The 18279-nt window shown below is 39.9% G+C and overlaps 1 long non-coding RNA gene across 1 annotated transcript in view; it reads left to right on the top strand.

Annotated features, from left to right (window-relative positions):
- The window catches only part of LOC129534351 (uncharacterized), a 75580-nt gene that overhangs the window by 41298 nt on the left and 16003 nt on the right, over positions 1-18279 (top strand). Inside the window, exon 3 of the long non-coding RNA XR_010134269.1 lies at positions 1410-1499. This is a non-coding gene — a long non-coding RNA (uncharacterized lncRNA). The remainder of the gene's footprint in view (positions 1-1409; positions 1500-18279) is intronic.

An 18279-nucleotide genomic window follows, 5' to 3' on the forward strand; every position in this document is an offset into this window, starting at 1 on the left:
TATTCATTTTCTTTTGTCTCCTCTGACTGTGTATTTTCAAATAGCCTATCTTCAAGCTCACTAATTCTTTCTTCTGCTTGATCAATTCTGCTGTTGTCACCCTGATTCATTCTTTAGTATGTCAATCGCATTTTTCAACTCTAGAATTTTTGCTTGTTTCTTTTTTAAATATTTCACTCCTTTTGTTACATTTACCTGATAGGATTATGAATCCCTTCTCTGTGTTATCTTGAGTTTCAGTGAGTTTCTTCAAAACAGCTATTTTGAGTTCTCTATCTGAAAGGTCACATATCCCTATCTCTCTATGATTGGTCCCTGGTGCCTTATTTTGTTTGTTTGGTGAAATTATGTTTTGCTAGATGGTCTTGATGCTTGTTGATATTCATCAGTGTCTGGTCATTGAAGAGTTAGGTATTTACCATAGTCTTCACAGTCTGGGCTTGTTTGTACTTGTCCTTTTTAGGAAAGAGTTTCAGGTATTTGAAGGGACTTGGGGTTGTTATCTAAGTTTTTGATCATTGTACCAGTATCTGCATTTGTGGGCCCCCCAAGCTCAGCAATGGTGTGTCTCTTGTAGACTCACAGAGGCACCACCTAGGTGGTCTTGGATAAGATCCATAAGAATCCCCTGGATTATGAGGCAGACAAATTTTTGTTCTCTTCCTTTACTTTCTCCCCAACAAACGGCATCTCTCTCTCTCTCTCTCATTCTCTGCAAAGCTGCCTGTTCTGGGGGAGGCCTGACACAAACACCCCTGAGGCCACCACCGCTGGCACTGCTCTGTGTTAGACTTAGAACTAGCACAGCAATGGGTCTTGCGGAAGGCCCGCAGTAACCACTGTCTGGCTCCCGCCTATGTTTGCTCAAAGGCCCAAGGGCTCTACAATCAGCCGATGATTAAGCCAGTCAGGCTTGTGTCTTTCTGTTCAGGGTTGTGAGTTCCCCAGTCCTGGGTGGGTCCATAGATGCTGTTTGGGAGCCAGGACCTGGAGTTAGAAGCCATAGAAATCTAACTGGTACTCTCTTCCACTGCAGCTGAGCTGGCACCCAAGCAGGAAAACAAAGTTCTTCTCACTCTTCTCTCCCTTTTCCACAGCCAGAGCAGTCTCTCTCCATGGCCACTACCACCCCAGGCTTGTGGCGAGTACTGCCTGGCTACCACCGATGTTCACTCAAGGCCCAAGGAGTCCTCAGTCAGTTTGTCGTGAATGCTTCCAGGCCTGGGACTCTCTCTTCAGGGAAGTGGGCTTTCCTCTGCCCCAGGGCAGGTCTAGAAATGTCATCCAAGAGCCAAGGCCTGGAATCAGGGACATCAAAAATCCACTTGATCCTCTATCCCACTGTAGCTGATGTGGTACCTAGGCTGCAAGACAAAATCCCCTTTACTCTTATCTCTCCTTTTCTCAAGCAGAAGCAGTCCCTCATAATCACCACAACTGGGAATGTGCCAAGTCTCTTCTGAAGTAAGCGCAGCTCTGAGTCTCACCCAACGCTCATGGTGAGTACTGCCTGGGTACTGCTGCTGATTATTCAGCACCCAAGGGCTCTTTGTTCAGCAGGTGATAAATCTTGCCAGGACTAGCTGCTTCCCTTCAAGGCAATAGGATCCCTTCTTGCCCAAGCTGTATCTAGAAATGTCTGGGTACTAGGGCCTGGAATGGGAGCCTCAGGACTCTGCCTAGTACTCTATACTGCTGTGGTTGAGTTGGTATGCAAGTTGCAGGACAAAGTCCTATTTAGTCTTCCTTCTCTTCTTAAGCAGAAGGAAGGAGTCTCTTCTGAAGCTGTGAGCTGCTCTGCCTGGGGTTCAGAGAGGGGCAGCTCAAGCACTCCCTTGGATACCCTGGCTGGTGTCTCACTGTGTTACCTGCTCCGCAAATCCACTGGCTCTGAGCCTATCATAGCACCTTGACTTGCCCAGGAATTGCAGTTCTTGTGGCCTAGGCTGTTTTTCAGGTTTATTTAGAACCCCAGAGCATTTTAACTCACAGTGTCAAGGCTTGCTGGAACTCAGGTTTCGACTGCTAGGATGGCTGATTCTTCTCTGGCTAAGGCTAGTCTAGATGCTCCCTCCATGGGCACTGGCTGAGTTCTGCCTGGTGTTGCTTTCTGCTGTGACAGGGCAGCACTGGGTGCCTCTTTCAGTTATACGAAGTTCAAACCAGGTACTGTAATGTCTCACCTAAATTTTGGTTCTTATGAAGGTGTTTTTATGTGGATATGTGTTCAATTTGGTGTCCCTGTGGAGAGGACAATTGGTGGCAGCTTCTATCCAGCCATCTTGCTCTACCTCCCTTCAATCATTTCTGAGTGACCAATCAACTGGGGGCTCAGAATAGGAGAAATAGGTAAGTCTGTAATTAGTATCCCAAACGGTGAATAGACTTTAAATAGGAAGAGGACTGTTTAAGTCAGTAATCAATAAGTTTCAGCTTTTCCTGATTGTGTTAGTTTCCTGGATCGGCTGTAATGAAGTATAATATAATAAGCTGGGCAATTTAAAACAACAGAAATTTATTCTCTCACAGTGCCAGCAGCTAGAAGTCCAAAATCAAGGTGTCAGCAGGGCCATGCTCCCTCTGAAGGCTCTATGGAAAAATTATTTCTTGCTTCTTCTAGTTTCTGGTGGTTGCTGGCAATCCTTGGCATTCCTGGATTTGCAGCAGTGTAACTCCAATCTCTGCCTCCATCTTCACATGGCTTTTGTCCCTGTGTGTCTGTGTGTCTCCAAATATCTCTTTTTATAAGGACATTGATCAGTGGATTTAGGGGCCACCATGATCCAATAAGACCTCATCTTGACTTGATTACATCTGCAAAAGCCTTTTTCCAAATAACGTCAAGTTCACAGGTACTGGGGGTTAGGACTTCAACATGTCTTTTGTGGGGATACAATTCAACCAACAACACTGATTGACATTAATGGTGTGCCAAGAGGATTGGTGAAGGTGGCAGCAAGGAGACACACTGTAGAAAATTTAAAAGCAATAATAAAACCAACTGAAAAATCAGTCTTTGTTATTATCACTATGCTCCCAGAATTCTAAACAATATTGACAGTCAAATACTCCTATCAGGGCCCTCCCGCCTGGCCTGTACAGGGATGTTTGTGTTTGTACACCATTTACATGAGTTTTCTAGAGCTGCCATAACAAAGCACCACAGATTGGGTGGCTTAAACAATAGAAATTTATTTGCTCACAATTCTGGAGACAAGGAACCCTAGATCAAAGTGTCAGCTGGATTGGTTTCTCCCAAGGCCTCTCTCCTTGGCTTGTAGATGGCCATCTTCTCCCTGTGGTTTCACATAATCTTTCTTCTCTGTGAGTCTGTGTTCAAATTTCTTATTCTTGTAAAGACACCAACCACTCTGATGGCCTCATTTTTAATTTGGTTACCACTTTAAATTCCTTATCTCCAAAGAAAGTCACATTCTGAGATACTGGGAGTTAAGAGATTTCAAAAGTGAATTTTGGGGGGACACAGTTCAGTCCATAACATTCTTGAACCCATCTATAAAGATTTTAGGTATGATTACGGTAGAAACAAAAATCCTACATTTTCCAGAAAATACATTCTCCTATTTACTAGCATTCTGTTATCATACATATTACTGCAGCATTTCACAAATGGGTTCCTAGGAAACACAGTTGCATGGGATGTTTTTAAAAGACACTGCTTGATAAAAGTGGTCCATGGTCAAATAAGTTTGGGAAACAAACAAAAAAAAGAGCAGGGTTTCTCAAACTTGGCTTACCTGGTAACACCTTTTAGAAAGGTGCTCTGTAGAACAAAGTTGAAAGAAGCTGGCTTATGGCAAATTTTAAGACTATAAAAATTGTAGTGGTATTGTTAGGAGCACATATATATATGTAATTGCCCTTAATGGCGTGAACCCGGGAGGCGGAGCTTGCAGTGAGCCGAGATCGCGCCACTGCACTCCAGCCTGGGCAACAGAGCGAGACTCCATCTCAAACAAACAAACAAACAAACAAAAAATAATGCCATTAGTCACTGAAAAATTATAATAATACTCTTGTGTATATATTTTACTACCACAGAGCAACAAAAAGATAGTAACTAAAAACTTGGTAATGTTATTATTTTTTATTTTTAATTTATTTTTATATATTTTTTTCTCAACCTCACATCATTGACATGTAGTAATATTTTAAGACTGTCTTTTATGACTGGAGTCTAGAACACAAACAAACATAAATTTGAGAATTGAAGAAGAATTAATTGATGTTAACCTTAATGTCCATTAGTTGAGAGCCATTGGCTAACAGATCTGGCATGAGATTGAAAGTAAAGACAGCATCTTCCATGGAGGCCTTGCAGTGTTCCTAGATCCACTTTACGTAAAAGAATGAAAATGACAGAAAAGTATAAAGAAACAATTAAAACCATCCAAAATCTGACTAGCTAAAGGAAATCACTGTGCATATTTCAAATTGCTTCCATTCTTTTTAGTATGCTTACTTATATTTGTTGCATAGTTGTTATTTTATTGCATATTAGGCTCCATGATCTGTGTCATGTACTAAAACCACATGATGATTATTTTATCATGTCATTAAAAATTATTCATAAATACCTTTTCTAGCAGTTGCAAATGCTACATACCATTCATTCCAAAACATAACATTTATAACTGTTTCTGTATCAGTAGACTTCGTGTTGTCTAATTTTTTAAAATTATAAGTAGCACTATGAAGAGATATTGTTATACTGATATACATGAATATATATATATATATAATATGCACTTTGCATTTCTGATCATCTTCTTATGATATAGATTCCTAGAAATAGACTATCTCAGTAAAAATATGAATATTTTAAAGCTCTTAGGTTAGTGTTATCGAAGTGTAGGAAAGTGCCCATTTTGCTTTATCTCTGCCAGTATTGTGTATTATACTCTTAAAAAAACCCGACTCTACCAATTTTGTTAGCAAAAATTAATTCCATTTTCAGTTTCATTTCCTTGATTACAAGTAGGTTTGTTTATTTTTATATTCATTCATTAGCTTTCCCTTTTTCTTTTCTTTTCTTTTTTTTTTCGGATGAATTCTTTCTCTGTCACCCAGGCTGGAGTGCAGTGGTGCAATCTCAGCTCGCTGCAACCTCCGCTTCCCGAGTTCAAGCCATTCTCCTGCCTCAGCCTCCCAAGTAGCTGGGATTACAGGCACGTGCCACCACATCCAGCTGATTTTTGTATTTTTAGTAGAGACGGGGTTTCACTATGTTGGCCAGGATGCTCTCAATCTCATGACCTCAGGTGATCCACCCGTCTTGGCCTCCCAAAGTGCTGGGATTACAGGTGTGAGCCACCACGCCCGGCCTAGCCTTCCCTTTTTTCTTAATTTTTATTTTTAAAATTTTAATTGTGGTTAAAATACGTATAGCATAAAATTTACCAGTTAACCATTTTTTAAGTGTACAGTTCTGTAGTTAAGTAAATCCATGTTCAACCAATCTCCAGAACCCATTTCATCTTGCAAATTGAAACTATACATTCATTAAACAACAATATCCCATTCCTTCTCCTTATAGTTCCCAGCAATCATGATTTACCTTCTGTCTCTGAATTTGACTACTCTAAATATCCCATATAATTAGAAAAATACAACACTTGTCGTTTTGTGACTGGTTTATTGAACTTAGCATGTCCTCAAGGTCCATTTATGTTGTAGCATGTGTCAGAATTTCCTTTTTTTAAAGGCTAAATATTTTATTGCATGTATATACCAACCACATTTTCCCACCTTTGGTTTTGTTAAATCTTTATTTGTTTTTATTTTGTTAACCTTTATTTTCAGTCCAGGGATACACGTGCAGGTTTGTTACTTAGGTAAATTGTGTGTCACAGGGGTTTGGTGTACAGAGTATTTTGCCACCTAGGTAATAAGCATAGTACCTGATAGGCAGGTAGCTTCTCAATCCTCACCCTCCTCCCACCCTTCACCTTCCTCCCACCCTTCACCCTCAAGTAGGTGCTGGTGTCTGTTGTTTACTTCTTTATGTCCTTGTGTACTCAATGCTTAGCTTCCACTTATAAGTGAGAAGACGTGGTGTTTGGTTTTCTGTTTCTGCACTAGTTTGTTTAGGATAATGGCCCCCAACTCCATCCCTGTTGCTGCAGAGGACATGATCTTGTTCTTTTCCATGGCTATGTGGTATTCCATAATGTATATGTACCATATTTTCTTCATCCAACCTACCATTGATGGGCATTTAGGTTGGTTCCACGTCTTTGCTATTGTAAATAGTGCTCCAATGAACATACACACGCACGTGTCTTTATCCTAGAATGATTTTTATTCCTTTGTGTATATACCCAATAATGGGATTGCTGGGTTGAATGGTAGTTCTAAATTCTTTGAGAATCACCAAGCTGCCTTCCACAAGGCTGAACTAATTTACTTTCCCATCAGCAGTGTGTAAGCATTCCCTTTTCTCCACAACCTTGGCAGCATCTGTTGTTTTTTGACTTTTTAATGACAGCCATTCTGACTGGTGTGAAATGTATATGCCATATTTCGTTTAAGTCTGCATTAAATCTGTAGATCACTTTCAGTAGTACTGAATCATAACGGTATTAAGTTTTCCAATCCATTAACACAAGACGGCTTTTCAAGCTTTCCCTTTTTTGTGAATTTTTTTTCATATCCTTTGCCTTTTCTAGGCAGTCTTAATATCTTTAATTGTCAATGTTTATCAACTCTTTATATATTAAGGACATTCACCGTTTGTTATATTGTGTCACATATTTTCCCCAGCTAGCTATTCAGCTTTCCATTTTATTTTTTTTGGGGGGGGTGGGGGCGGGTGGACTCTCACTCTGTGGTCCGGGCTGGAGTGCAGTGGCACGATCTCGGCTCACTGCAACCTCCACCTCCTGGGTTCAAGTGATTTTCTGCCTCAGCCTCATGAGTAGCTGGGATTACAGGCGCTCACCACCACATCCAGCTAATTTTTGTATTTTTAGTAGAGACGGGGTTTCACCATGTTGGCCAGGCTGGTCTTGAACTCCTGACCTCAAGTGATCCTCCTGCTTCGACCTCTCAAAGTGCTGGGATTACAGGCGTAAGCCATCGTGCCCGGCTCAGCTTTCCATTTTCTTGATGATGTTTTGCTATGAGTTTTATATCAACTTAAAGTTTACAGTAGTCTTTTGAATTTTTTTTAAGGATAATTTTTTAAAACGGCACTCAGCTAGAAAAATAGCTAGCATTTATTGAGTGCTTACTATTCTATAGGCACTATCTTAAATGCTTGACTTGTACTAGTTCTTTTATCCTCACAACTCTGTAAGTGCTATTATTACCATCCCTACTTTGCATATGAAGAAACTAAGACATAAGCAGTTTAGGTAACTTCCCCAAGGTCACATAGTTAAAGTCAAGCAGTCAGATGCCAGAGACCTTGTTCCTTGAGCTCCATGTTCTACTGCCTCCTGTCCTTATTTGTGCCTTTTTCTCTCTATTCATGATCAATCGTTTTATATGTTTATCAGGGAAAATGACTAAGAAGCAGGGAGTCTTTTTTTACTATACTTTAAGTTCTGGGGTACATGTGCAGAACGTGCAGGTTTGTTACATAAGTATACACGTGCCATGGTAGTTTGCTGCACCCATCAACCCATCACCTACATTAGGTATTTCTCCTAATACTATCCCTCCCCTGGTCCGCCCAACCCCTGACAGGCCCCAGTGTGTGATGTTCCCCTCCCTGTGTCCATGTATTCTCATTGTTCAGCTCCCAATTATGAGTGAGAACATGTGGTGTTTGGTTTTCTGCTCTTGTGTTAGTTTGCTGAGAATGATGGTTTCCAGCTTTATCCATGTCCCTGCAAAGGACATGAACTCATCCTTTTTATGGTTGCATAGTATTCCATGGTGTATATGTGCCACATTTTCTTTATCCAGTCTATCGTTGATGGGCATTTGGGTTTGTTCCATGTCTTTGCTATTGTGAATAGTGCCGCAATAAACATGTGTGCATGTGTCTTTATAGTAGAATGATTTATAATCCTTTGGGTATATACCCAGTAATGGGATCGCTGGGTCAAATGGTATTTCTCATTCTAGATCCTTGAGGAATCGCCACACTGACTTCCACATGGCTGAACTAATTTACACCCCCACCAACAGTGTAAAAGCAGCCCTATTTCTCCACATCCTCTCCAGCATCTGTTGTGTCCTGACTTTTTAATGATCACCATTCTAACTGGAGTGAGATGGTATCTCATTGTGGTTTTGATTTGCATTTCTCTGATGGCCAGTGATGATGAGCTTTTTTTCATGTGTTTTTTGGCTGCATGAATGTCTTCTTTTAAGAGTGTCTGTTCATATCCTTTGCCCACTTTTTGATGGGGTTGTTTGTTTTTTTCTTGTAAATTTGTTTCAGTTCTTTGTAGATTCTAGATACTAGCCCTTTGTCAGCTGGATAGATTGCAAAAATTTTCTCCCATTCTGTAGGTTGCCTGTTCACTCTGATGATAGTTTCTTTTGCCGTGCAGACGCTCTTTAGTTTAATGAGATCCCATTTGTCAATTTTGGCTTTTGTTGCCATTGCTTTTGGTGTTTTATTCACGAAGTCTTTGCCCATGCTTATGTCCTGAATGGTATTGCCTAGGTTTTCTTCCAGGGTTTTTATGGTTTTAGGTCTTACGTTTAAGTCTTTAATCCATCTTGAATCAATTTTTGTATAAGGTGTAAGGAAGGGGTCCATTTTCAGTTTTAAGAAGCAGGGAGTCTTTGCAAGCTCAAGGTAGGATCTTTGTCAAACAGGAAATATGGTATTATGCAGCAGTGAAACGAGGTCAGTTCTGAGTCCTCAGTCTAGGTTACAGGAGCAAAGTTAAGAGTTTGTTCTTACAAGGAATAGAACTGAGTATGTCTCTAGGTCAAGAAAAACGCTGTGGCAAAAATGAGAACATTAAGCAACTAATTCAAAATTTCATATGGAACGGTTTCAATAACCATCGGGTAAATGACTTCTTATGGTGAGTGTGCTCAGAAGTGCTCACTAATACTGGTTGATTGAGAGTGATATTTACAATACCAAACAGTCATGTCATCAATAGTATAACAACTTTTTCTTACCAGGGGCTTTTTTGAGCCAGTAAAGGAGAGGATCTTCCCTAGGATTTTTGTTTGTTTTTAAGCTTAGCAATGTGCTAACCCCATCCCTTCTACATCCATGAAAGAGAATGCACCCTAGGCTCTCTAGACCAAACTCAGGCATGCTTTACTTGTGGCATGCATTCAAAAGGAGGAGAACATGGTGAAAATGTCTTGAATATCATTCTAGTAACCATAGTGATACCAAAGCAAACCTGGATCCTTATCTCATATCTTGTTTATTTTCAGAAAGAATTTATTTACACATAGACCTTTAATTTTGAAAAAGATGCCCCTCTTTGTTATTTGATTGTGTAAGTGATGTTTTCTTGGCCTTGCTTCACAGCAAATCTCTGTAATACCTCGGTATGTTGCCAGTGGCTGTCTCTGTCCTCACAAACAAATCTTCCGTACTTGTCTGACCTGGGCAGCCAGGTTATGGGGTCCAAGGAAGGATAGAACACCTGGAAAGTGACAGCAATGTTTTTGGGGTCAGAACTCTCAAAGTGGAAAAGTTATTCAAGATCCAGCTGCAGAATGAATGAGCACGTTCTCTGCTTTTAAAAAAGGTTTTATTTTTAAAAAAGAAGTAATAAAGCTGGGCATGGTGGTGCTCTCCTGTAGTCCCAGTTGCTCAGGAGGCTGAGATGGGAGGATTGCTTAAGCCCAGGAGTTTGAGACTAGCCTAAGCAATACAGTGAGACTCCATCTCTAAAAAAAAAAAACAAAACATAAAACAAAAACAAAAAAAAGAAAGAAAGAAAAGAAAAAGGAGTAATAAAGAGAGAGATTGGTGCCTCACTGCTCTAAAGGGCTTTGAGGAAACAGTTCTAGGCTCTCCACAGAATTTGGAAGTGCATCCTGGGGGGCTGGACTGTGAAAAACATCTGAGACATAAGCTCTATGTGATACGGTGAGTACTCATGAACATTCAGGGTTCTTGAGGGCCTGAACTGCTTGTTTTGGTAGCCTTGCATTTTCAGTGCAACAATCCCTGGCATCGAGTGGACCCTCAAGAAATATTTGTTAGCTGCCAGATGCAACTTTCCGCTGTATTGTCAACACTTTTTCAAAACAGGTCACTGAGGACTTCAGTAACTTCCCAGCAGCTACAAGGAATCTTGGGAACCTTTTCTCTAGGCAGAGCGGGCTATTTAATACCCCATTTGTAACAGGGTGATTTAAAGATACTTTGAAAGCCAACCTAAGAAAAAACATTTCCCCGATGGTGCCTAAAGTTCGATGCATAGAGGTTTTTCTTTCTGTTACCCTCACTAACTTCTTTGAAAATGCCTACAGAAGGGGTGTTCATATCAGGCCCTTGTGCTTCACCAGAATAAGTTGATCAGGTAAAAATTTTCTCCATAAGAGAGACCACTAGTGGGAGGGGGCAGCTGCCCAGTTAGGAGGGTTAGACTTGTCCTGCACCAATATTGTCAAGCAAGTGGGCTCAAGGGTCCCTCTGGACTCTCCTACTTAACCTTCACTATTGGCTTAAATATAGGAGTGACCATCCCCTCTCTCCAGAAACTGGCCTCAGTCCTGTAGCTTATTTCTTGGGATCAGTGACCCACCTCCACTTTCCACCACCTCCAGAGGCTCGAAAGAACCTGTCCCTGTCTAAACAGCCGTTATTAAATGTGACTGTATTTTTTTCTCTATAGGAATGATGTATTTTCTATTAAAAAAAAAAAAAAAACTCCCACAATCTTTGTGTGACTTGCATTTGAGAGCGGCCAAAGGACCTACTTGTAAAGCAGTGCAGAGGCTGACATTTACTGATAATCTGCCATGCACCAGGCACCCGGCCAGAGGGACGCTTCCTGTTCAAAAGGACTGTTAGGCAGATGCTATCATTTCCATGTTACTGAGAACAAAGTTGAATCTCTGAGAGAGAAAAAAAGGAACATTCACAGGGTCACAAAGGTGGGTTGAATTCCAGAGACCCTGTTCTCTCTACAGCAAGGAAAATTACCCATACCCAGGAGAGCAGGGAAATGTCATAAATTCTTTGTATGCCTTCACTGCACTTTGCACAGGGCTTGGAGTCTTTGATGGAGAATGCATGTAACATAACCCACTGAAATTAAGCTTAAACAAAAATGATACTTTGCTGGGAGGGATCCTGGTCACCCCCTAAAATCTGAGGAAAGTTGAACAACCAGGCCTCAGTACCAAGAGTTCTTGGGTTTTATATCTGTCTAATGCTACACCCACAACTGGACTAAATAACCTGCATCTCTGTCTCTTAGTTGGAGTTCTCAAGAGAGAGACCCTAATTGGCTCCTGGTCAGCCAATGGACTTCCTCCTCCTGAGTCAGGTGTTCACTTCTAGTCCAATCAGCTATCAGCAAGAGTCAAGCAAAAACAAAACTTCCGGGGGCTAATTCTGAAGTCTGCCCAATGGTGTCTGCTGTACCGAGATATAATTCAATACGTGTTTATTGTCTGGTGTTTTTTGTGTTCATTCGTTGCAACCAAGCTCTTTAAGAACCTTGGATACATCGTCCTTTATTTAATCATCAGGCGGGGGTTGATAGGCCATAGTGATCAAGAAAAATATGTGAAATTTCTATATGCCAGTTATCGCTGTGTTAAAAACCTTCAGAGCAAATTAAGAAAGGAGAAATGAACTATTTGTTCTCAAAAGCTTGGTTTCAAGGGGACCGAGGAAATGGGAAAAGCATTTGTGGACAAGGCTATTGTGCTTGCTGCTGGAAGACTACCAAGGCCAGTTACTAAACGGGTGGGCAGCAACAAGTAGTTGCTTTGTTTTTTTTCCCCCATAGGAAGTTGTTGTCTCTGTTTTGCAAGTTTGTCAAATTTCTTTTGTTTCTGGGGTCAATAACCTAGATACTTGAGACTCTTTTTTTCCCCTTCCGAGGGTCCTAATTTTGCATTTTACGTAACACTAATCTTGACCAAAAGCTGATTTATTAAGGAGGTTTCTTCTGGGTTAGTTGTTGGTGCTGGAGGCTGCGTGTACCTGAATTAGTCTTCTACTGCCACCATGAGGGAGATGCTGGAATTGCAAGGCTTTTTTAGTTATCAAATGTAAATTTTCAGAAATGAAAGTGAGCACGTTTAAAATTATCTCTATCTATCTATCTATCTATCTATCTATCTATCTATCTATCTATCATGTTCATATATATATAAAATGGAACAATCCACCTCCTAAAACATATCCTCTGGAAGGCTTAAAGAGATTTATAGTATTGCCAAGTGTGTCTGAGTTAGGTAGGCGAGGGTTTGAGACCTGCCTCTGCCTACCACTACAACCGCCCTTACACTAGACATTTAAGTCTTCTAAGCCACAGGTGTAAAAACGGTCTGATAGTACCCATTTCACAGGGCTTTGTATTAAAAAAATGACATAGCCTGTGTCAATCTCTAACATTTGGTAAGCACTCAATAAATGATTACCATTGCTATCACCTGAAATTGACCATGGCTGAAAGTATTAGAAAAGCTTTCTGCAGGGAGAAAGAGGGGTGAGGGTGGAGGGTACCAGTAACCCCGTGAAAACAAACACCAGTGTACAACTGGAGTGGATGCTCAATAAACTTATGAAGGGTTCAGGGGAAAGGGGTAAAGTCACCAGGGATGGCTCTAACTGCCAAAAGAGGGATGGAAAACACTCTTTTACGCTGACCATTTTAGAGTCAAAGAACCAAAAATATAGAATGTTCATGTGGTAACGATTCTAGATATGTAATCCAGCTTTTTTTTTCAAGTGGGGCAACCAAGTGATTGAATCACTCTTCAAGTTAAAATGTTAATCAGTAGTAGAGTGGGCCTAGAACCCAAGACTTTTGTTTTCTTTCCTTTTCTTTTCTTTTCTTTTTTTTTTTTTTGAGACAGGATCTAACTCTGTTGCTGTAACCTTGAAGCCCTGGGTTCAAACAATCCTTCCGCCTCAGCCTCCTGAGTAGCTGGGACTACACACACACACCACTATGCTCAGCTAATTTTTAATTTTTTGGGTAGAGACAGGAATCTCGCTATATTGCCCAAGCTGGTCTGAAACTTCTGGCTTCAAGTGATCCTCCTGCCTTGGTCTCCTAAGGTGCTGGGATTACAGGCGTGAGCCACTATGCCCACCCCCTCAAGAATTTTGACAAATAATCCAGAGCTCTTTATATATAAGCACCAAAATATCAGTCAAGATTAGCCAAATCAAGATTGTCTTGGACTGAAAAAAAAATGGGCAAGTTGCTTAACCTGATTATGCTTTAGTTTCATTACTGGCAAAATGGCAATCATAATATCCTACTGCAGGGGTACTAGTAAAGACTGAGATGCCACATGGAAAGCATTTAGATTTGTGCAATAAATGTCCACTGGTATGATTATATGACTACAGACTTCATCTGGTACAATTACACCATCTCCTGAATGTGATCAACAAAACTTTGCCATCTCTAAAACCACTGGCTTCCTAACCCTGCCTCCATGATAAACTCTTTAATGGTGGGAACATTTGTACCTCTTTATACGTTCTTGTGCCTGTATAATTACCTTTTTAAAATTAAACTTTTAATTTTGAGGTAATTCTAGGTTTTTATACAGTTATAAGAAATAATACAGAATGATCCCATGTACTCTTCACCCAATATTTTTCCAATGGAAACAGTTTGAAGAACTATAGTACAGTATCACAACCAAGATATTGGCATTGACAAGATCTACCCATCTTATTCAATTTCTCCTGTTTTACTTGTATGCATTTGTGTGCATGTGTGTATTTAGTTCTATACAATTTTATCACCATTGTAGGTTCATGTTTCCACTTCACAGTCAAGACACCAAACAGTTCTATCTTTCATGAGGATCCCTTGAACTGGCCTTTTATAACCACACCAACCTCTCTCCTGTATCCCCCCACCCCATCCTGAAACTCTAGCAACCAATTTGTATTGGGCTTTTTTTTTTCTTGATTATAATTCACTGGAGACTCATCCAGATTGCTGCGACATCACTAGTTTATTCCCTTTTGTTGCTGAGTAGTATTCGATGAGATAGATGAGTAGATGAGTAGTATTAGATGAGATAGATGTACTGCAATTTGCTCAACCATTCACTTCTTGAAGGACATCTGGGTTGTTTCCTGTGTTGGGCTAGTAGGAATAAAGCTGTTGTGAACATTTGTATACAGCTTTTGTGTAAATATAAGCTTTCATTTCTCTGGGATAAATGCCTAAGAGTGCAACTGCTGGGTCAAATGGTAATCACACATTTAGTTTTATAAGAAATTGCCTAACTGTTTCTTAGAGTGGCTGTACTATTTTATATCCCCACCAGCAACACACGAGTAATCAGGTGTCCTGTGTCCTTCCCAGCATTTGGTATTATCACTATTTTTTTATTTTAACTCTTTAAATAGGCAAGTAGTAATACTCATTGTGGTTTTAATTTGCATTTCCCTAGTGGCTAATGATGTCAAACATCTTTTCACGTGCTTATTTGTCATCTGCCTCACCTCTTTGGTGAAATAGTTCTTTTATGACTTTTGCCCGTTTTATGATTAGATTGTTTGCTTTTCTCTGTTGAGTTTTGAGAGTTCTTCACATATTTTAGATATAAAGCCTTGACATATTGTACTTTTAAACTAAACATCAACACTGGATTGTGAGCAGCATAACATACGTGGTACGTAGTTGGAAGTAAAGCTCTCCTCAGCAAATGTAAAAGAACAGAAATTATAACAAACTGTCTTTCAGACCACAGTGCAATCAAACTAGAACTCAGGATTAAGAAACTCACTCAAAACCGCTCAACTACATGGAAACTGAACAACCTGCTCCTGAATGACTACTGACTGGGTACATAACGAAATGAAGACAGAAATAAAGATGTTCTTTGAAACCAATGAGAACAAAGACACAACATACCAGAATCTCTGGGACACATTCCAAGCAGTGTGTAGAGGGAAATTTATAGCACTAAATGCCCACAAAAGAAAGCAGGAAAGATCTAAAATTGACACCCTAACATCACAATTAAAAGAACTAGAGAAGCAAAAGCAAACACATTCAAAAGCTAGCAGAAGGCAAGAAATAACTAAGATCAGAGCAGAACTGAAGTAAATAGAGACACAAAAAACCCTTCAAAAAATCAGTGAATCCAGGAGCTGGTTTTTTTTGAAAAAATCAACAAAATTGATAGACCGCTAGCAAGACTAATAAAGAAGAAAAGAGAGAAGAATCAAATAGATGCAATAAAAAATGACAAAGGGGCTATCACCACCAATCCCACAGAAATAGAAACTACCATCAGAGAATACTATAAACACCTCTATGCAAATAAACTAGAAAATCTAGAAGAAATGGATAAATTCCTCGACACATACACCCTCCCAAGACTAAACCAGGAAGAAGTTGAATCTCTGAATAGACCAATAACAGGCTCTGAAATTGAGGCAATAATCAATAGCTTACCAACCGAAAAAAGTCCAGGACCAGATGGATTCACAGCCGAATTCTACCAGAGGTACAAGGAGGAGCTGGTACCATTCCTTCTGAAACTATTCCAATCAACAGAAAAAGAGGGAATCCTCCTTAACTCATTTTATGAGGCCAGCATCATCCTGATACCAAAGGCTGGCAGAGACACAACAAAAAAAGAGAATTTTAGACCAATATCCTTGATGAACATTGATGCAAAAATCCTCAATAAAATACTGGCAAACTGAATCCAGCAGCACATCAAAAAGCTTATCCAGCATGATCAAGTGGGCTTCATCCCTGGGATGCAAGGCTGGTTCAATATATGCAAATTAATAAATGTAATCCAGCATATAAACAGAACCAAAGACAAAAACCACACGATTATCTCAATAGATGCAGAAAAGACCTTTGACAAAATTCAACAACACTTCATGCTAAAAACTCTCAATAAATCAGGTATTGATGGGATGTATTTCAAAATAATAAGAGCTATCTATGACAAACCCACAGCCAGTATCATACTGAATGGACAAAAACTGGAAGCATTCCCTTTGAAAACTGGCACAAGACAGGGATGCCCTCTCTCACCACTCCTATTCAACATAGTGTTGGAAGTTCTGGCCAGGGCAATCAGGCAGGAGAAGGAAATAAAGGGCATTCAATTAGGAAAAGAGGAAGTCAAATTGTCCTTGTTTGCAGATGACATGATTGTATATCTAGAAAACCCCATTGTTTCAGCCCAAAATCTCCTTAAGCTGATAAGCAACTTCAGCAAAGTCTCAGGATACAAAATCAATGTGCAAGAATCACAAGCATTCTTATTACACCAATAACAGACAAACCGAGAGCCAAATCATGAGTGAATTCCCATTCACAATTGCTTCAAAGAGAATAAAATACCTAGGAATCCAACTTACAAGGGATGTGAAGGACCTCTTCAAGGAGAACTACAAACCACTGCTCAAGGAAATAAAAGAGGATACAAACAAATGGAAGAACATTCCATGCTCATGGGTAGGAAGAATCAATATCGTGAAAATGGCCATACTGCCCAAGGTAATTTACAGATTCAATGCCATCCCCATCAAGCTACCAATGACTTTCTTCACGGAATTAGAAAAAACTACTTTAAAGTTCATATGGAACCAAAAAAGAGCCCACATTTCTAAGTCAATCCTAAGCCAAAAGAACAAAGCTGGAGGCATCATGCTACCTGACTTCAAACTATACTACAAGGCTACAGTAATCAAAACAGCATGGTACAGGTACCAAAACAGAGATATAGACCAATGGAACAGAACAGAGCCCTCAGAAACAATGCCACATATCTACAACTATCTGATCTTTGACAAACCTGACAAAAAGAAGAAATGGGGAAAGAATTCCCTATTTAATAAATGATGCTGGGAAAACTGGCTAGTCACATGTAGAAAGCTGAAACTGGATCCCTTCCTTAGACCTTATACAAAAATTAATTCAAGATGGATTAAAGACTTACATGTTAGACCTAAAACCATAAAAACCCTGGAAGAAAACCTAGGCAATACCATTCAGGACATAGGCATGGGCAAGGACTTCATGACTAAAACACCAAAAGCAATGGCAACAAAAGCCAAAATTGACAAATGGGATCTAATTAAACTAAAGAGCTTCTGCACAGCAAAAGAAACTACCATCAGAGTGAACAGGCAACCTACAGAATGGGAGAAAATTTTTGCAACCTACTCACCTGACAAAGGGCTAATATCCAGAATCTACAATGAACTCAAACAAATTTATAAGAAAAAAACAAACAACCTCATCAAAAAGTGTGCAAAGGATATGAACAGATACTTCTCAAAAGAAGACATTTATGCAGCCAAAAAACACATGAAAAAATGCTCATCATCACTGGCCATTAGAGAAATGCAAATCAAAACCACAATGAGATACCATCTCACACCACTTAGAAAGGCAGTCATTAAAAAGTCAGGAAACAACAGGTGCTGGAGAGGATGTGGAGAAATAGGAAGACTTTTACACTGTTGGTGGGACTGTAAACTAGTTCAACCATTGTGGAAGTCAGTGTGGCGATTCCTCAGGGATCTAGAACTAGAAATACCATTTGACCCAGCCATCCCATTACTGGGTATGTACCCAAAGGATCATAAATCATGCTGCTATAAAGACACATGCACATGTATGTTTATTGCAGCACTATTCACAATAGCAAAGACTTGGAACCAACCCAAATGTCCAACAATGATAGACTGGATTAAGAAAATGTGGCACACATACACCATGGAATACTATGCAGCCATAAAAAATGATGAGTTCATGTCCTTTGTAGGGACATGGATGAAGCTGGAAACCATCATTCTCAGCAAACTATCACAAGGACAAAAAACCAAACACCGCATGTTCTCACTCATAGGTGGGAATTGAACAATGAGAACACATGGACACAGGAAGGGGAATATCACACACTGGGGCCTGTTGTGGGGTGGGGGGAGGGGGGAGGGATAGCATTAGAAGATATACCTAATGCTAAATGACGAGTTAATGGGTGCAACACACCAACATGGCACATGTATACATATGTAACAAACCTGCACGTTGTGCACATGTACCCTAAAACTTAAAGTATAATAATAATAAAATGAAAAAAAACATATGTGGTAGTAAAATATATGACAACAATAGCACAGAGAATGGGAGGTGG

The sequence above is a fragment of the Gorilla gorilla genome, chromosome 5, assembly GCF_029281585.2.
Source record: "Gorilla gorilla gorilla isolate KB3781 chromosome 5, NHGRI_mGorGor1-v2.1_pri, whole genome shotgun sequence".
NCBI classification, from domain to species: Eukaryota; Metazoa; Chordata; class Mammalia; order Primates; family Hominidae; genus Gorilla; species Gorilla gorilla.